The sequence below is a fragment of the Urocitellus parryii genome, chromosome 1, assembly GCF_045843805.1.
Source record: "Urocitellus parryii isolate mUroPar1 chromosome 1, mUroPar1.hap1, whole genome shotgun sequence".
Lineage (NCBI taxonomy): Eukaryota > Metazoa > Chordata > Mammalia > Rodentia > Sciuridae > Urocitellus > Urocitellus parryii.
Genome location: NC_135531.1, coordinates 172,989,260 through 173,005,377, shown reverse-complemented (window position 1 = coordinate 173,005,377; position 16,118 = coordinate 172,989,260).

Below are 16,118 nucleotides of genomic sequence, written 5' to 3'. Positions count from 1 at the left end.
CGCTACTGTCTTAGATGTAAAGTGGCATCTTATTGTTTTTGTTTTTTAAAGAGAGAGATTTTTTTTTTTTTGTAGATGGACACAATATAATGCCTTTATTTTTATGTGGTGCTGAGAATTGAACCCGGGTCCCACCCGTGCTAGGCACAGGCTCTACCACTGAGCCAGAATCCCAGCCCGGCATCTCATTGTTACTTTTTCCTGATGATGCATGTGGAGCATTTCTTCATATGCATTTTTGCCACCTGGGTATATTCTTTGGTGATGTGTCAATTGGGGTCTTTTACTTACTTTTAAAATTATATTATTCATATTATTGAGTTTTAAGCCTACTTAGTGTGTTTCGGATAACTGTGCTTTATCATATATGTCCCTTATGTACATTTTCTCCTGTTTTTTTGGCTTGTCTTTTCATTCTTGTGACAGTATAAGCTTTTCAATTCTTAAAATCTCAAAGGTCATAGTCCAGGCTTAACACTATATCTATCATGTCTGAACTTAGAAGACTAAAGAGAATATATTACTGACATCTATATCTCCCATTCCCCAAATGTCAAAAGGGTTGGGGGGAAAAAACTCAAATATAGAACCTCTGCCAATACCTAACAGATGGTAACAATCTACAAGGTCCACCTGGGCCATCTTAATCTCAAATGTGCTTGTTCAGGAGCCTTAAAAGCACCTAGAAGCAGATACCTGACTCCCAAAGTACAGTCTTGCTATAGAATTACCACCAAATTAGGGCTGGGGCTGTTGCTCAGTGTAGAGCACTTGCCTAGCATGTGTGAGGCACTGGGTTTGATCCTCAGCACCACATAAAGATATAAAAAAATACTACCAAAAAAAAAAAAAGAATCACCACCAAATTGTATCAAGACTCAATCTGAGCCCTCGCTCTAGCAGTGACTATTCATAAAATTTTAAGTTAGGACACTCTGAAGATCACATTTGTTTGGCAAGTAAGCATCCATTTATTCTTTCATTCTAGTATCTCACTAATATTTATCATAATTTTACACCCATACTGGAATCAGAAGAGCTGAGATCGGAGGTCTGGTTCATCTTAACTGGCTTTGCCAACTTAGGCAAGTCACTGGTGGTCCTTAAGCAAGTCATTGGTCTTCTGTAAAATGAGTGTATATGACTTCTGTTTAGAAACCACTGTAGAACTCATGTGTTTGTTTCCATGTCTCCTGAAACCTCTCTAAAATCATAGCAATGAAATTTTTGCCCATAAGAAACAGGGGAATAGGAGGGGAGAGGGGAAACTAATCCTAGGTACAATTACTTATAAGCAGAAAGAAGTTCTTTTAATGGTCAAGGCTGGATACCAACTAATTCCCAAGACAGAATTTCAGAGAGCCTCCAGAAGAGAGGAGACATGGGATCCCTACAAATGGGGGAATGCAATGGGACAGGAAACAGAAGGGTTGGTGAAGGTGCAGATAAACCCCTGAGTCCTATTCCAAGCCACATTCAGTCATATGATCTTTCTTTATAACAGCAAAAGATAGAAGGAAAGATTAACAAAGGTTCACATATTGCAGGAATAGAAGAACATGAATTTATATGAAAATGAAGGGATTGAGTAAAAGTCTTCTTTTTGATTGGCGAAGGCTCCAAATCCCCACCAAATGCCCACATCCTAATCTTCAGATCCCGTGACTGCGTTACATCACATGGTGAAAGGGAATTAAGGTTCCAGGTTCCTAATCAGTTGGCTTTATGCTGATTTATCGAGTGGAAGATTGTGCTGATTTATTACGTGGGCCCAGTGTTAGCACAAAGGTGTACTGACCGTGGGCCCGCAGAAGGCAAGCACAGTGATACAACGTCACTGGCCATGAAGATGGACAAGAGGGCTGTGAGCCAAGGAAGAGGGAAGTCTCCAGAAGCTGGAAGAGACAAAGGGACCGGGAATCCAGGAAAGAACAGAGCACCTAAGTTTCGCTGGAGCACCCACGTGGGACTTCTATCCTACACACAATAAAATGGCAACTTTGGGTTGTTCTAGGTGCCCGTTTGTGATCGTTGCACAGAAGTGACAGAGAACTAATACACACCCTCATAAAACGAATAAAATAGTGCCTGTGCATTATTTAGAAATACAGAACAAATTCCAGAAGGAAGAGCTAAAAGAATGGAATGACTAATTCCAGGGAGAGGAAATTGGTAGTGGGGAAGCGGAAGCAAAGGAGCTGTTCTTTCTGGTTGTACATCTTATAAAATCATGTCATCTTTTAAAATGACATTGTAATATGATGACAAGAAAACTACAACTGCAAAGAAATGAATTTAATGCCTCCCCCAAAGGCTCTGATAGTGTCAACTTGGTCTATTATGGGTGTTTGAGAACCTTGTTCTGAACAACGGAGCTAAAACCAGTTACTGGCAACAAACAAGGCTGCCCCGTGTTATCAGAGTGACTGTTCTGTTACGTGTTTACTTTTCATTACATCTCTGTGGAGCTGGAGATTAAACCCAGGGCCTTGTACATGACAGGCAAGTGTTCTACCACTGAGCTACATCCTCAGTCCTGTTTATTTTATTTTGAGACAGGGCCTCACTAAAGGCCTTGAACTTGACATTCTCCTTCCTTGACCTCCCAAATCACCGGGATCACAGGTGTGCACCAACACGCCCAGCTATTTTTCATTATATTTTAAAATAATCTTTTTCAATATATATGTTAAGTTTTGTATGCTTGAAAGCAAGTATTTGCATCATCATATTTGAGAAAGCATGAAAATTTTGAAAGCCTTATTTTCATAGAATCATAAAATGTTTATATTCCAACAAGAGTATTGCCTTCATAGTTTTTCCTTGGATGGGTTGGACAGTCTGTGTTCTCTGGGTTCCTGCTGTGGTTAGTCCCTTATGAGCACAACTGACATGTGGTTTTGGAATAAATTTGAGATGTGAAAAATTTCAATATGAAAGATGGGTGCTTAGAGGAAGGCTTAACCATATTGTAGCACTTCTTGTTGTGAACTGTAGAAATTCTAAGAGCATCCATACTGAGAAACAAAGTTTGCGATAAGAATAATTTGCTACCTGGACTTTGAAGAAGTCATTCACTTATATGTGAAATCTAAAAAAGTCAAACTCATAGAAGCAGAGTAGAATGGTAGTTTTGAAAGGTGGAGAGGAATGGGAGGAGATTAGTCAAAGAGTACAAAGAAGCCAGGCATGCAGCTCATGCCTGTAGTCCCAGTGGCCAGGAGACTGAGGCAGGAGGATCACAAGTTCAAAGCTAGCCTCAGCAATTTAGTGAGGCCCTAAGTAACTCAGCAAAACTCTGTCTCTAAATAAAATATTAAAAAGCTAGTGATGTGGCTCAGTGCTTAAGCACCCCTAGGTTCAATACTTGGTACCAAAAAAAAAAATTAAAAAGTAACTTGTATGAAATAAGTTTAAGTAATGACAGTATCATCTTGCTTAATCCATATGGTAAAATCAACTTTCTGCTTCATCTGATAGCTTTCTAAGACATGGCCATTTTGGCCACAGCAGAATGTACGTGTATGTGAACACATGGGTTACAGATATGTGAACATGCATGGCAAACACTCTTTATTCATGTTAGGAAAACATCTTGAAATACTCCTGAGGTCACTCATTTCTGCAAAAGGGTCATGTTATGGTTAGTTTATGTATTGCAGCCAGTTGTAAAGGCAGTAAAACAAATTTGACCTGTGGGGTTTTTCAGGACAAGAAATGCCACATATCTACCGGAAATTCTATTTCTACTTTAACCCATATGAGAAAAAATTGATAAATTTTTAATTATTTAATTATCATCACTCTGTGGGGAGTTGGAAGCATACTTAATATTATGCTGTTCTAAAGCATAATTAAAGGATTTTTTTTCTTCCTTTTGGCTGATATAAATACTAGCATTTGTCCCAAATAATAATTGTGGAAAATATCTACAAATCACAACATTTTCCTTCTGTATAAATGTGAATGCATGATTTAACTTAATTTCATTTTTATTTTGATTTCAAACCCTTCTCACTGAATAACTCAATTTTATTCAAAGGAGAACTGATCCCTTCAACTCCATTTCTGATCCTTCTTGAACACGTGTTCTCTTGTTAAGCCAACTGAACCACCTGGCACTGAGTATTTAATTTGAAGAGAATCTCTGGCATCTGGCATTAACTATTATTCTCTCTGCATCTGGATCAGCTGTGATCATTATATATTTATGTTTAGTCTCTTCACTCATATTCTGTGAACAAAAAGAATGTGTGTGATGAACTAAGAAAAGAGAACAAGTAAAAAGTTAAGCAACAGTGACGTGATGTAGCAGAATTTGTGTAGCAGGATTTGTGCAGTATTTGACCAAAAAAGAAAAAGAAAAAAAAAAAAGAATTAAATAGAAGGTTTTTAAAAAGTGTTCTAAAGCTTAAGAACATATATTTTAGAATTTAGTGTGATACAACAGATTTGGATACCTTCCCCCTCAAAAAATTTAATCTACTCAGTGTGATGAGAGACAGACGTTTAAAGGGTGGCTTTTGGAATTCTCGTGGAGCAGGCAATATTAAGGATTTTGAGATGATACACAACAATAAAATAGAAAGTGTGACTGCTTGTCTTATCTACCTATGAAAGATAAGGTACTGTAAAGGTAAAATTTCTAAGCTGATTCTAAGCCGCAGAGCCTGAGTTAAAGTGTAAAAGACCAGGCATCCTAAAGTTTCCAAAGTGCAGGGATTGGGTTAAAAAGTAAAAGACTGGGTATTGTTAGAGTCCCTCTGCTACCCCCAAAACCTGTAATCCCTGTAGCTGTTAGGACAATACTGGAACTGCCCAGTAAATATTTCCACTGACTTTCTGGTTGTTTAATAGCTAAGGGTTCTGAGTTGCTTGGCACGTAGGCATTGCAGGACCTAAACCAATCAGTTTAAATGTGTACCCCACTTAGGAGCACCAATCACCCCTGTCCAATCTGTTCCCGCCAATGTATGCACTAATCCTGACTCAGGGTTGTTGTTCAATTTTCCCGCGCCTCATGATGATTTGTTCTGATGTATGCAAAGCCCACCACCCTCCCCAAAAAGTGTACTTAAGCTCCACCCGACCTCTGCTCTGGGCTCTGGGCTGCTCTCCCTTCTTGAGTGGGCACAGAGTCCCAGCGCGCTGGAATGGATCCTCAATAAATCCCCTTTTGCCAATTGCATGGAGTCAGTCTCTTGGGTGGTCTCTCCCTCTGACGTTTCGCCGGACCCCCCTTACAGTACCTCAACACTATAGCTAGGGAATATTTAGAGAAACAAATAGAGGGGTTTTGTTGTTGTTGTTTTGTTTGTTTTGTTTTGTTTGCATTGCTGGGGATTTAACCTAGGGACTCTCACACTTACTGGGCAAGCTGAGTGTTATGGTTTGAATGTGAGGTGTCCCCCAAAAGCTTATGTGTGAAACAATGCAAGAAGATTAGAGAAGAAATGATTGGGTTATGAGAAACTTAACCCAATCTGTGAATTAATCACCTGATGGGATTAATTGAGTGGTAATTGAAGGCAGGTAAGGTATGGCTGAAGGAGGTGGGGCATTGAGGTCATGGCTTTGGGGGATATATTTGTATTTGTCAAGTGGAGATCTCTCTCCCTTTCTCTCTCCCCCCTCTCCCCTCTCCCTCCTCCTCCTTCTCTCTCTCTCTCTCTCTCTCTCTCTCTCTCTCTCTCTCTCTCTCTCTCTTCCTCTCTCTTGCTCCCTCTCTCCCTCCCCTTCCTGATCATCGTATGAGTTGCTTCTCTCCACCACACTCTTCTAACATAGTGTTCTCCCTCCCTCACCGTGAGCACTGAAGAGTCAGCTGTCCATGGACTGAGACCTCTGAAACCTGTGAGCCCCACAATAACCTTTTCCTCCTCTACCATTGTTCTGGTCAGATCTTTTAGTCAGAGCAACAAAAAAGCTGACTAGAACACTGAGCTACATCTCCAGTTTAGTTTGTTTGTTTTGGTTTTGGTTTTCGTTTATAAGTTTATTAGTTCTGATCAGTTACACATGGCAGTAGAAAGGTCTTCAATTCATTATACACAAATGGAGCAAAATTTTTCACTTCTCTGTGCATGAAGTAGAGTGATACCATTCGTGCAATCATGCATATACTGGGGAAGTGAAGTGATGTCTGTCTCATTCCACCATCTTTACCCCTTTTCCCCCTCCTCTCCTCCCCTTTGCCCCAAAGTTCCTCCACTTATCCCATGCAAGTTCCCCCATATGGATTTGCATCCACTTATCAGAGAAAACATTCGGCCCCTGTGTATTCTCTTTTAATCCTAAATAATATTCTATGTTGTATATATATCACAGTCTCTTTACTCACTTATCTATTGAAGGGCATCTAGGTTGCTTCCACAGTTTATCAATTGTGAATTGTGCCGTTATAAACATTGATGTGGCTGCATTACTGTAGTATGCTGCTTGTAAGTCTTCAGGGTATAGACCAAGGAGTGGGTTAGTGGGTGAGATGATGGTTCCATTCCAAGTTTTCTAAAGAATCTCTACTCTGCTTTCCAGATTGGTTGCAAAACAATTTGCAGTCCCGCCAGCAATGTGTGGGTATGACTTTTACCCCATATCCTTGCCAACCCTTAGTGTTGTTTGTATTCCTGATAACTGCCATTCTAACCGGAGTGAGATGAAATCTTAGAGTAGTTTTGATTTGCATTTCTCTAATTACTAGAGATATTGAATATTTTTTTCATACGTTTGTTGATCAATTGTTTTTCTTCTGCTGAGAAATGTCTGTTCAGCTCCTTAGCCCACTTATTGATTTTGTTGTTTTTTTTTTTTTTTGGTATTAAGTTTTTTGAGTTCTTTATATATCCTGAAGATAGATAATGCTCTATTTGAGGTGTGTGTAGTAAAGATTTTCTCCCAATATGTAGGCTCTCTCCTCACATTATTGATTGTTTCCTTTGCTGAGAAGAAGCTTTTTAGTTTGAATCCATCCCATTTATTGATTCATGATTTTACTTCTTGGGCTTTAGGAGTCTCATTAAGGAAGTTAGTTCCTAAGCCAGCATGGTGAAGATTTGGGCCTACTTTTTCTTCTATTAGGCATAGGGTCTCTGGTCTAATTCCTAGGTCCTTGGTCCACTTTGAGTTTTGTGCATGGTGAGAGATAGGGTTTTAGTTTCATTTTGCTGCATATGGCTTTCCAGTTTTCCCAGCACCATTTGTTGAAGATGCTATCTTTTCTCCAATGTATGTTTTTGGCACCTTTGTCTAGTATGAGATAGCTGTATTTATGTGGGTTTGTCTCTGTGTCTTCTATTTTGTACCATTGTTTTACATGTATATTTTGATGCCAATACCATGCTGTTTTTCTTACTATAGCTTTGTTGTATAGTTTAAGGTCTGCTTTTGTGATGTCTCCTGCACCACTCTTCTTGCTAAGGATTGCTTTGACTAGTCTAGGTTTCTTATTTTTCCAAATGAATTTCATGATTGACTTTTCTATTTCTATGAGGAATGTCATTGGGATTTTAATTAGAATAGCATTAAATCTGTATAGCACTTTGGGTAGTATGGCCTTTTTGATAAATTGATTCTACCTATCCAAGAGCATGGGAGATCTTTCCATCTTCTAAGGTATTCTTCAATTTCTTTCTTTAGTGTTATGTAGTTGTTATTGTAGAGGCCTTTCACTTCTTTCATTAAAATGATTCCCAAGTATTTTATTTCTTTTGAGGCCATTATGAATGGGGTAGTTTTCCTAATTTCTCTTTCAGAGGATTTATCACTGATGTATAGAAATGCATTTGATTTATGGGTATTGATTTTATATCCTGCTACTTTGCTGAATTCATTTATTAATTCTAGAAGTTTTCTGGTGGAATTTTTTTTGTATCCTCTAAATCTAGAATCATGTCATCTATAAATAATGATAGTTTAAGTTCATTTCCTATTCATATCCCTTTAATTTCTTTCATCTGTGTAATTGGTCTGGCTCGAGTTTCAAGGACTATATTGAATAGAAGTGATGAAAGAGGGCATCCCTGTCTTGTTCCCACTTTAGAGGGAATGCTTCCAATTTTTCTCCATTTAGGATAATATTGGCCTCGGGTTTACATAGATAACTTTTACAATGTTGAAGTATGTTCCTACTATTCCTAGTTTTTCTAAGGTTTTCAACATAAAAGGGTGCTGTATTTTATCAAATGCTTTCTCTGCATCAATTGATATAATTGATCGTATGATTCTTACATTTAAGTCTATTGATGTGTTGAATTATGTTTATTGATTTTTTTATATTGAAACAACCTTGTATTACAGAAATGAACCCCACTTGACCATGGTGCACAATTTTTCAAATATGTTTTTGTAAGCAATTTGCCAATTTTATTGAGAATAAAATAAAATTTTATTGAGAATTTTTGCATCTATGTTCATCTGGGATATTGGTCTGAAATTTTCTTTCTTTGATGTGTCTCTGGGTTTGGTATCAGGGTGATACTAGCCTCATAGAACGAGTTTGGAAGGGTTCCCTCCTTTTCTATTTCATGGAATAATTTGAACAGTATTGGTATTAATTCTTCTTTGTAGATCTTGTAGAAACTCTGCTGAGAATCTGTCTGGTCCTGGGCTTTTATTTGTTGGTTGCCTTTTGATGGTATCGTCTATTTCCTTCTTTGAAATTTATCTGTTTAAGTTGTATATGTTCTCCTGGTTCAGTTTGGGTAGGTCATATGCCTCTAGAAATTTGTCAGTGTCTTCAAGTTTTTCTATTTTCCTGGAGTATAAATTTTCAAAATAGTTTCTGATTATCTTCTGTATTTCTGTAGTGTCCATTGTGATATTCCTTTTTTTAGCACGAATTTTAGTAATTTGAGTTTTCTGTCTCCTTCTTTTTGTTAGGGTGTCTATTTTGCCAATTTTATTTATTTATTCAAAGAACTAGCTTTTGGTTCTGTCAATTTTTTGAATTATTTCTTTTTTTCAATATCATTGATTTCAGCCCTAATTTTAATTATTTTCTGTCTTCTGCTTCTTTTTGTGTTGGTTTGTTCCTCTTTTTCTAGAGCTCAGTATATATTGTTTCAGGATCTCCTGGCTTTGACTGTCTGAGTTGAAAAATATACTGAGATTCTAATTGGTCTTCCCCTATATATAATCTGGTTTCTCTGTCTTGCAGCCTTTAAAATTCTATCCTTCTTCTGTATACTAGGCACTATCTTCCAGGTGATCTAGTTTGTTGGTGATGATTTCTATTGAGTTTTTTAATTTGGTTTATTGTTTCCTTCATTTCAAGGATTTCAGTGTTTCTTTTGTTTTTGTTTTTCAGAATCTCTATCTCTTTCTAGAAGTAATCTTTTGCTACCTGTATTTGCTCTCTTATCTCTTTGTTGGTGTGGTCAATGGTTGCCTTTATTTGATCTGTTATCTCTTTGTTGATCAATTTTTGCCTGTATTTGCTCACTTAAGTTGTTCTTTAACTCACCAGATCACTTTAATTATGTACATTCTGAACTCCTTCTCTGACATTTCATCCACTATGCTGTCAATGGATTCTATTGTAGTTATCTTGGTTTGTTTGGGGGCACTTTCCTCTCTTGTTTTTTCATGTTGTCAATATGTCTTCCTCCCTTTCAGTGCAGATCTGTGGTGTCACAGCTTCGACCCTATAATTTGGTAGTGTCCATGCAGGTTACCAATACCTCACCTTTAAAGGGGATATCAATGTTCAGAGCACCTAATGCAACCAATATGCAGCCATAAATCAATTAGCTTCTATTTTAACATTTACAGTTTTGTCGCTATAAATAGAAATAATGAGTTTGGTTACCTCTTACCATAGAGCCAGTAGGTTTGCATAAGGGTTTACAGTTTCTAATGGTGGACAAAAGGGGGTTGGGCTATAAGGAAGTAAAAGGAGACACAGAGACAAGATGCAGAGGCAGAAAAATGGCTGCTTGTCTAAGCAGCCACTTGTATTTATACCTATATGTCACATTAGGTCATTAGTGCCATAACTACATTATTGTTTATTGTATCACTAAGGTTGCTTATTCTGGAGTTACAACATGCAATGTTAGGAGCTTTGTGTAGCTCTCAAGAAAGGTCATTGTCTGAATTACTGTTAGGCAGGCAGGTCTAGGAGCACTGGAGCTTGGCAAAGCGTTGTGGTTGTCTAGCAAGCAAGTTCCTTTATTCCCAGGAACTATGTGCCTGAGATCAAGGTCCAGGCTTATAAGACTCTAACACAGAGCCTTGTCATGGGAGGACATTACCACAGCATTTAGGCATGCACATGTACTAGTTATCGTACTAGTTCCTGAGAGAAAATGTAGAATATTCCAAGTGTGGAAAACAAAACGACTGTTATCCCTGGGAGTGTGCTCACCTGAAGAAATTTGCTGTCTTGTACATATCCACAGCCAGAACCCTTAAAGTAGACTGTGATGTTTATGAGGAAGGATGTGAGAATATAGAGGTATTAGATTATAGGACTAGTGGAAGGGTAATCAAAAGAAATTGGCTGTTAGAGAGAGAGAGAGAGAGAGAGAGAGAGAGAGAGAGCGCACAAGGCAACCCCATTCAAAGCCCACTGTTACCTCTGCACCAGGATGGTGTTTATTATTAGCACACCTAGTAGAGATACCTCTGGTACAACCGAGCCCACAGGGACCTTGGTGACAGTTTTCCAGGTCCTGATTTTTGTCCCTAGAGGAAAGCAGCCATGTCCCTCGTTGGTGATGGCAGTAGCATCAAGACTGTAGGTACCTTGATGTTGGGCTTCTAGGCCCCAGTCAATGTCCCAAGGTGGAAGCTACCCCAGCTAAAGATGGCAGAGGCAGCAGCACAGGTAACTCAAGATGGCAGTGGAGGTGTCCCAAGATGGAGGCAACTGCTTTCAGATTTGGGGCTGGAAGGATGGGCTGTACAACAGCATTAGGTGGCCTATTTGGTGATGCTGCAGTGTGGTGTGTGGTGCTGCAATAGGCAGCCACCTCCTGGCCCTGTCTGATGTCCCACAGTGGTGAATAATGCATGCGGAGGGCTGTGGCAGTGGCTTCAAAGTTCCCAAATGGAGGTGGTTTGTGTGGGGCCACATGTTGGTGAATAGGGAACTACAGCAGGTATGGTGTTCTTCTCTGTGGGTGCAGTGTTCCTCTCTGTGTGGGCACAGCATGGTTGGGCCTCTCCAGGGCTTCAAGCCACAAGGTCCCACTTACTCTCTTGAATGTGTGTTTCTTACTTTACCCCAAAAGACTTCTCTCTCTTGAGATGGCCCACATTCTCCCTTGAATGTGTATCTGTTTTCCTAAAATAAGTCTGTCTCAGGAAGAAACTTGATTTTTTTTTTTAAGGCAGGGTCTTGGTAAGTTGTTGAATTGCTGAGATTGGCCTTGAACTTGTGATCCTCCTGCCTCACTTCCCAAGTAGCTGGAATTATAGGTTGCACCCTAACACCCAGCCAGGTTTTTCTACTATAGAATAAATAAAAGGACATGTCCACTATGTCCTGAAGAATCTCTAAAAGTTTATTGAATGATTATAACTGGATTGATAGTAATGGAAATGAAAGTACTATAGCTTATATTATTTAAAAATCTTATTACCATTTCCTATAGAACTGAGTCCAAATTGATAACTACTTATTAAGTTATAGTATGAAATGGTAAAATTACAAATGCTTAGACAAAGATTTAAATTAATTATCATGTAATTACAAATTCTTTTTTTAGTTTGCCATTGAGAATTTACCAAAATATTGGCCCTTCTTTTACAATATTTGATCAGCATTTTTAAGTACTCATATAATCCTTAGGAAGATGAAATTGAGAAAATTTAAACAAAGATATGTCAAGCACAGTACTTTAGACATGGAAGGTATTTGGCAGATGAGAGCTATTAGTAGCTATGTACTTGTCAAATTCCCAGATAAATGAACATTCAAGTTCAGATTTAACTTTCTCTTTGGTGGAGACATTAATCCTTGACTAGGTCATCCTTTGTGTTAAAGAATAAGTCTAATACTTAGGGAATTTTCACATTACATTCAGCCAAGATTTCCATTTCAACTTTGAACTACTGGTATAAGTTTTGTCTGGGTGGAGCGCAAAAACATCTACTTTTTCTTTCAATATGGCAACCCTTTAAAGATTTCTGCATTTTCCTCCTCCAAGTCTTCTGCCATCAGTAGCTAGGGATTCTTAGAAAGCTGAGCCTGAAACTGACCACATACTCAACACTGACGTGGCCAGGGCCAGGTTTAGATTTGGCTACCTCTAGACTTAGTATTATGATTACCCCATCCCCATTCAGGACACTTCAGTTGGAGCTTAAGTTTATAAATTATTATTTCAGACATTCTGCTTTGCAAACGACAGGAACATAATTAGCTTGAGTTAAAAAGGAATTGCTTAAGTCCTCAATAGGTTATTAGAATAGAATGTCACTGAAAGAGGGGGCAGCTGAGCCATAGGAATAGTTGTCAAAAGGAATCCAAATTTAAACAGGAGTCTCTTTCCATCTTTCATTTCTGTTTCTCTCTCTACAGACCAGAATCCTCCGCTGCCTACAAATCCCAAGCTTTATTTCTTAGAATCCATGCTTACAAGGTTTAGTTTTTTTTTTTCTCTAGTTTTTAAATCCTCAGAAATGAATTCTCATTATTGAATCAAATGTTCATTCCTGGTCCTATCAACTTTGCCCAGGGACCAGGCCATGTTGTGACTTAAGTGCTCTTGTTGCAATCATTTGAATAAGGAGAAGGAGCAGTTTCTAGAAAAGGTTATCTGGATAGAGAGGCCTGCAAGTGCCAACTATAAAATGTGTCAACCCTCTCTTATCCATAGGGGATACATTCCAGAATATGTATACATATAATTAGAAGTACTTACTGGTACACACACACACACACACACACACACACGCTTGCTCATATTCTACTTTACAAACTTTTTATGAAATATAATATTCATGCAAAATTGCACAAATCTTAACAATTTGATGAGTTTTTATTAAGTCTGCAAGAAATCACTTAGGTCAAGTCACAAAATACTACCAGTGATCTAGGTGCCTTTAGTGCAGCACCCCATCCACCCAAAGTTAGCCAGTATTCTGACTTCCACAGTGAAGATTCTTTTGCCTGCATTTTTGCCCATAATATAAAAGGAATCATAAAAAAAAACCACTAAAAAACACTCTTCCATGTCAAGCCTATTTGACTCAACATAAGTCTAGAAATTCACCCTTTATTGCAAACAGCAGTTCATTTTTTTTTTTTGCCTTACAGTATTTATTGTTTGAATATACCAACGTTTATTTATTCATTCTAGTGAACACTACAGTTGTTTTAGTTTGGAGCTATTTCAAAGAACACAGTAAACATTCTTGTAAATTTCCAGGTGCACTGTTCATGCATTTCTATTGGGCATGTATCTAGGAGTGAAATTGCTGGTTCATAGAATATGCATATGTACAGTTTTAGTAGAGACTGCCAATCATTTTTCCAAAGTGACTGTAACAATTTATACTCCTTCCTGCAGCCATTTTCCCATCATGAATATTTTTATATTGCATTGCTTTTTCTCAAAGAGTTTTAATTTTTATATACTCTGTATATGAGTCCTTTTAGATATACTATCAGTATATTCAATCTTGTATGACTTATGCTTTTAATCTCTTAATATTATATTTTATAAAACAGGAAATTATTCATTTTAATGTAGTCCAAATTAATATTTTGTGATTGGTACATATTTTATCCCATTTAAGAAAACTTTAAAATTCTGATTTTTTCCCAAAGATTTTTGTCTGATTTTTGCATAAAGGTCTACAATCTAACCAGAATTGATTTGTAAGGAAAAGATAAAGTTGTTTTGTGGATTTTTAAAATTTTTACTTATTTTTTATATGCATGGCAGTGGAGTTTATTTTGACATATATTAAATACATGGGGTATAACTTATTCTAATTAGGATTCCATTCTTGAGGTTGTATATGACATGCAGTTTCACTGGTAGTGTATTCACATATGAACATAGGAAAGTTATGTCCAATTCGTTTTGTGGTTTTGATGCTGTAGATCAAAACCAGGGCCTTGTGCATGCTAAGCCAGTGCTCTATTACTGAGCTATACCCCGGTCCAAAAATTAATTTTTCCCAAGTGACTATCCAAATAATAGCATCCTTTCCACATTATACATACTAATGTCATCTTGCTAAAATATCATGTAACTGCAGAGATGTGGAACTCTATGTTCTGTTCCATTGGTATTTTTATCTATCCTTATGCAAATTTTAGTCTTAATTTTAATAGCTTTATTATATTTCTTGATATCTAAGACTGTAAGTCTCCTATCTTCTTTCCATTAATGATCTCCTTGACTATTTTCAGTCTCTTGCAGACTTAAATAAATCTAAGCACCAGCTGGTCCATTTCTATTCTGAGATTTAAACCAAGATTATGTTTAATCTTAAGATTGATTTAGGAAGAATTTACAACCTGACAATATTAATTTTTCTAATCCAAGAGAAAGGAAAAATCTTATTTATATTTAGGTTTTAAATTTTTCTTTTGAGGCTCAGAATGTACCTCAGTGATAGAGCACTTACCTAGCATACACGAGGCCCTTGGTACAATCCCCAATACCACACACACCAAAAAAACTTGTAACTTTTTGTTGCTGATATAAAAATCCAGTCAATTTGTCCTTGATTTTATATATTGCCTCTAGGACCAAAAACCTGGCTAAATTCACATATTTATTCTAATAGTTTATCTCCAGACTTTGATTTTTACTTTATTATTCCTTTATTTTATTTATTTTTATGGGGTGGTGAAGATTGAACCCAGGACCTCGCTTGTACTAGGTGAGCACTCTACCACTAAGCCACAACCCCAGCCTCCTCCCAATTTTTTAAATATTCCCTATGTACACATTTCTTTTTGTCCATGAATAATGACAGTCTTGTTTCAGCATTTGCCAAGCTTTTCTTATTTTAGTTCTTTTTATTGCTTTTTTGCATTAGTTAAAATCTCTACTTTTAATAAAAGTAGTGATAGCAAGTGTTCCTATCAAGCTTTTAGCCTCAGGAAAAGTTTTCAATAACTCACTATTAAATTGACTTCGATTCCTAATCTAAGTTTTTATTACAAATTAATATAACATACTATGCATTAGTATAGTATATTACCAAATTTATTCTGCATTTATTTATTGGGAGCCGGCGACCGCACCCTGAAAATGGCGCTGGCTTCCTGCTTCTGATGACTTAGCGGTTAGATTTGTTAGAAGTAAACAACTCCTTGTAAGGCTGTGGGTTGGGCTCTGGCCTGCTTCCGCTGCGCTGTACCTACTAGACTCCTCCACGTGGTGCTAGTTCATTGGCGAGGCTGGGTACTTAAGCTAGGGCAGACCGACCGCTCGCTCTCTTGTTCTCTTGTTACTGTTTTCTCATCTTCATTCAAAGGTCCTGAGTAAACTGCTGAAAGAAGAATCCTGTGTCGTGTTTCCCTTACTGGCGAGGGGTCGCGACATTTATTAAGATATATTACTTGTCTCCCCTTTTCTGTGAATATGGTGAACTATACTCATTGATTATTAATGATAAACCATCATTAACACTCTTATAAACTTCATTTGGTTGTGATACCTCCTCCACTTATACATCACTAGATTCTATCTGTTTAAATATAGTTAGAGAAAACATTTTCGGCATTTATTTTTTGGGACTAGCTAACTTCACTTAGCATTATCTTCTCCAACATACATTTACCTGCAAATGACATGATTTTATTCTCTTTTATTGTTGAGTAATATTCCATTGTGTATATATGCCACATATTTTTATCCATTCATCCACTGAAGGGCATCTAGGTTGGCTCCTCAGTTTAGCTATTGTGAATTGTGCTGCTATAAACATTGATGTGGCTGTGTCCCTGTAATATGCTATTTTTAAGTCCTTTGAGTATAGTATGAGGAGAGGGATAGCTGGGTCAAATGGTGGTTTTATTCCCAATTTTCCAAGGAATCTCAATACTGCTTTCTGTATTGGCTGCACCAATTCGCATTCCCACCAGCAATGTATGTGTATACCTTTTTCCTCACATCCTCGCCAACACTTATTGTTGTTTGTCTTCATAATAG